The following is a 5,446-nucleotide window of genomic DNA, read 5'->3' as shown; positions in this document are numbered from 1 at the left end:
AACCATCTCCTGATATCCACACCTGTGACATGCATGCACAAGCCTAAACACATACACACAGACAGAAATAAATACCTGCTTGCAAAAATATTTCTCTATTTATAAATATCTCATTACAATTGTCATATTTATATTAATTATTCTTCCTGTATTGTTTATTTATTATGATTTGTATTTTGTAAAATATAGTATATTATACATTTTGTATTGAGTTGTATATTTCTAATACACTTAGATTTCTACTTTATCATTTTGTTCTTTTTATGAAAAACAGGCTTTTTATTATTTATTTCATTATTTTATGTATAAATGTGTACATGTGTGCATTTTTGTGTGTGTGTGTGTGTGTGTGTGTATCATTGAATCTGTAATTATAGGTGCTCCTGGAAGCCAGAAAATGATGCTAGATTCCTTGAGGATGGTAGGATAGGCTGTTTTGAACTGGCCAAAGTAACTTCAGGAAACTGATTTTGATCATTCTGCAACAGCAGCAGCCATGTTTAAGCACTGGGTCATCTCCTTGGCCCCCGTTAGGTAAGTTATAATTCCTAGTGTTTAGACTTTCCTTTTCTCTTTTTTGATCACTTCTGTCCCATCTAAAGATTTGAGTTTAGTTTTATTTCATTCTAAGCAGATGATAATCTATAAACTAACAAGTCCTTTGCCTATAATTTTCAGATACTCATCATTCAGGATAGACATACAGAACTTGAGTCATCTCTCTTTGAATGTTTAGAAGTTCTATGGCTTTCTATTGATTGGCACTTTAATTAAGTGTTCTATTTAAATCCTGTAAGAGTATTTTTTTTTTTCTGGAATAGATTTTGCAAGCAAAATGTTGTGTCATTGTACTACTATAATCATATTTCAATCAAATCAATTCTCTATTCTGAAAGTTCTTGCTTTATGTAGACATATTTCTTTTATAGTATCATTTTTATTAATACATTACTATAGCCAATAGAGTACTTGGTTTAGTATATTGATTTTTGTTCCCAAGAATTGCTGAATTATTGTGGCTTCATCTGTAAATTCAATTGGATTTCCTATATAATTAGTTGTATCATTTTTAATAATGACAGCTCTTCTCTTTCAATTTATATTTTCATTTATTTCATCTTCAAAATTTGTTTGCCTGGTTGTCTCATTCTTTGTACTGTATCCATTTCTGTCTATTCCCTCGACACTAAAAAGCAAGACATAATTATTTTGCTCTGATGATTTTCATGAAGTTTGTTTGCATTTATTGATATTTATTCATCCATCTTGTGGTCCAACATTTCTTTAACTAGTATTGAACAGTAATATCTTAGTGTAATGTGAGTTATAGCAAACAATCTATGCGAACAAACTACTGATAATAGTATATTATAAACTGACACTCTTATAAATGTCATAACCATAAAATTTTAGTTTATGAAATTATTTCACCAATAGTAATGCTATGATATAACAACAATGACTAAAATAATTAAGAAGATAAGACCTGTGGAGCCACGGTCGAAGCATGGTTTCTAAATGTTTTCAACATTGCTTCATATGCATTAATTTTATAATTTTAATGTCTAAAATGCCTTTAAACCTTATTTCAACATTTTTGTTCCTTGATGTTTCAGTTTAAAGTCACCACAAACAAATAAATGGAGATATGCTTAACATCTTATATCAATATTGTGAATGATATAAAACACATTTTCTGTTGTCATTTTGATTTTTGCAACTTGATTACAGTTAACCAGAAAACAGATATGTAATTAGAGTCAGAATATAGGAGAATATACATGCTATTAAGTTTATAGCTCCATGTCCCATAATTTCCCATATTCTTTCACATTTTCCTTTTCATTTTAAAATTTAATTTATATTGGATACATTACTTCATTAAAGTCACTGAATTCATCCATATAGGCTTATCATGAATTATTAATTTATAAAAACAGGAAAAGGCATTTTCAACTCCTTGCCATTATCTCTGCAAACTAATTATCATAGCAGAAAAGTTTAAGAAATATTTACTTAGTATTATTTTTGTTTTTTTATTTGATACTATAGTGGTTTTTCTGAAGTTGTTTTCTGTTTTGGTTTCTTTTTTGGTTTTTTGTTTGTTTGTTTTTAATGGTCAGAGGGTTTTTGTTCTCTCTCTCTCTCTCTCTCTCTCTCTCTCTCTCTCTCTTTCTCTCTCTCTCTTTCTCATGTTTGTGTTTGTGTGTGTGTGTGTGTGTGTGTGTGTGTGAACCTGCAATAGTTGGCAGAGGACACTGAATTCCATGGATCTAGAGGTACAGATATTTGTGAACCACGTGGAATATGTTCTTGGAATCAAGTTCCCAATCTCTGTAAAATCTGGAAACATATATCTCCTAAGCCCTCTCCAGCCCTAGCACTGCATCTATCATGATATTTTAATGTAAATGTTTAATGATATTTAAGAATATCCTTCTGCACCATAGCCCTTTCTTTCTTTTTTTCTTTTCAGTCTTTCATGATTTTATTTTCTCCCTTCAACCATAGTAATATGATATCCATATTTTGTCTTAACTGGTGGGTCTGTAAACACAGGCTTATCCATCCCACTGACAGGCAAGGCAAATGCTGCTTCTTGAAATGGCCCCAAAATGGATTCTCTGGTCATCCAACCCAAGTCACCCCCTTGTCTGGCTTTATCTTCACTATATTGTGTGGCCACTTCACTGAATCTCATCCCAGACTTTAATTTTTCCATGGCTTCCATGATTTTCCCATGTTTTTCACATAGAATATGTCTGACCTTTACTGCACTGTCACCACCTTTAGGACCCTGAGACTTCTTGTCAGCACTGTCACTCACAGAGGCTGCACCTCCTTTCCCTCCTTTTCCAGAACCATAGCCCTTTCTGAAACCCTGTCTTCTTCCATTTTTATATTCTTGTTAGTTCTCTTCATCCTGCTAAAGTGGAGAAAAGCATAAAATAGATGGCTTTGTCTTTAATAGACTGACTGAATTAATTAATAAAACTTCAGGCTATACCTATCCTTTTGTAAGTTATAATGCTTCTATGCATTTTATCTCTTAATAAGATTTTATGTATATATTCACTTTCTAAAACTGTTGATAAATTTGAATATTGATTCCATAACACAATCTTAACAACAGTTCAATAGATGTAAACATCTCTGTGCCATGCCTGCTTTTAGCCTCTTGAGTAATAATTGGTGGTATAGATAATGTGTTACATGTATTTGTTTATCTAATTTTTAAGAAATTTCTATGATTTCCACACTGGATACATGAACTTGTCCCCCCCACCCCCAACAGGTCTTTTCTTCACATTATTACCAACATTTGTTATGTATCTTCATAAAGACTGACATTCTAATTGAAATTAGGCCACAATTCTTTGAACATTTAATTTGCATTTTGATGATTTCTAATGATACTTTTCTTAGTCACTGTTCCTTTCTGTGAAAAGACATCATTACCAAGGCAATATTAGTAAGGAAAAGCATTTAATTGAGGGCTTACTTACTGTTTCAGAAGTTTAGTACATTACCACCATGGCTCGAAGCATGGCAACATACAGGCAGGCATTGGGGCAGTAGTTGAGATCTACATTCTGACTGGTAAGCAGAGAGAAAGAGAAGTTGGTCTAGGCATGGACTTTTGGAACTTCATACCAACTCCTAGTGACATACTTACTACAGTTCTTTCAAAAAATCCACTCCCTATTTTCTAAGCATTCAAGTATATAAACCTATGGGGATCATTTTTACTCAAATGCAATGTTAATTTTTTAAAGCTTCTTGATCATTTATATTTTATTATAATCACATTTATTGACTGATTGTTTGATTAGTTGGTATTTAATATATATGATTCCTTCTATATTCAGGATATTATGTTTCATTTTCCATAGATGCTAAAATTTTTTCTTCATTTGTAGGCCATATCTTCACTTGATTGTTTCCTTTGCTGCGTAGAAACTTATTTAATGTTAAGAAATTACATCTTCCCAGTGTTAGAATTATTTTGTCAGTTATTTTGTTTCATTCTAGGGAGTTTTTGTCTACATACTTATGCTTTGAAGCAGTTCTCTTACAGTAGGATTGTATGGTTTATAGATCACAGGTATGGAACCAAGTTTCTCACTGGTTCTTGTAAGTATGATCAACTCATCTACCTTGGGACATCCAGTTTTACCAGGAGACATTCATGAAAAAGACTACCTTTGCTCACAGTAATATCTATAGTATCCATGTTTTCCAAAATCAGATCGTTGTAGCTGTGATGACTTGTATCTGGGTCCTGTATGCTATCATATTGATTTTCATATTAGTTCTGTAGGTGCGCCATGTTATTTTAGCTTCATGATCTCATTTGGTGATAGTCCCAGCACTGTTTATGTTTTAACCAGGAATTTTGTCCTTACATATGAGTTTTATATCCTTACATTTCGAGTTCTGAAAACAGTACCCTTGGAAATTTGATAAGAATTGTATTGAATCCATGAATTTAGGTATTATGATCATTCTTAAAATATTAGTTCTTCTAGTCAATGAACATGGGAGACCTTTCTCTCTTAGCTTTTCATTAGGGATCTTTTTTCCATGTTAACCGTTTTTGTTGGCAGAGATCTTTCATTTTTTTTAGATAGTTACTCCAAAGTGGTTCCTTTAGTTTTTACTACTACTACTACTACGATTACTACTATTGCTACTACTACTATTGTGTTATCGCATTTGTTTGTTTGTTTGTTTGTTTGTTTTTATTGAGGCAATTATAATTGAGAATGCTGTCCTAATTTGACTTTCAGCATGTCTGCAAACTCATGGGAAGAGTACTGATTTCTGTATGCTACTCTGTATTCTTTTCTTTTGCTACATGTGTTAATCTATCCTAAGCTTTTACTGGAAGAGTTTGAAGTTCTCATTATATGGAATCCTAACATCTACATATAAAATTACTTTAACTTATTCTTTTACTTGTGGGTCATTTTGTTTCTTTTCCTTGTTTCATGTTCTAGCCAATGTTCCAAGTACCATATTAAACAAAATGTTGGAAGTAATAGTCTTGTTTAATTCCTGATTATATCCAAAATATTTTTATGTTTCCACTTTTACTGTAATATTTGTTATATTTGTTTCACATATATCAGTTTGTCATTATGTTGAGATATGTTCCTTATACTCATACTCCCATCAAAATTTTATCTTAGAAAGATGCTTGATTTTGTCAAAATTTCCTTTCTATATTTACTAAGATAAAAGTATGATACTGTTCCTGAGCTGATATATATATATATTTGTCTCCTGGAAATAAACCAACTTGATCATAATGAATATATATGTTTGTCAATTTGGTTTGAAAGTATTTTATGAAGACTATTCATAGTTATAATATTAGGGGAAGACAACCTATAATAATATTTGATTGACATGTGGTTATCTAGTTTTAATCTCAGGGAAATAT

General features: G+C 31.6%; 1 pseudogene; it reads right to left on the bottom strand.

Moving 5' to 3' along the window:
- Window positions 1-2,488: 2,488 nt before the first annotated feature.
- On the bottom strand, window positions 2,489-4,234 carry LOC114616991 (annotated as a pseudogene).
- Window positions 4,235-5,446: the final 1,212 nt, after the last annotated feature.

This window comes from Grammomys surdaster, unplaced genomic scaffold (genome assembly GCF_004785775.1).
Source record: "Grammomys surdaster isolate TR1022 unplaced genomic scaffold, NIH_TR_1.0 133, whole genome shotgun sequence".
Taxonomy (NCBI): Eukaryota; Metazoa; Chordata; class Mammalia; order Rodentia; family Muridae; genus Grammomys; species Grammomys surdaster.
This window is presented reverse-complemented; position numbering and strand designations above follow the sequence as displayed.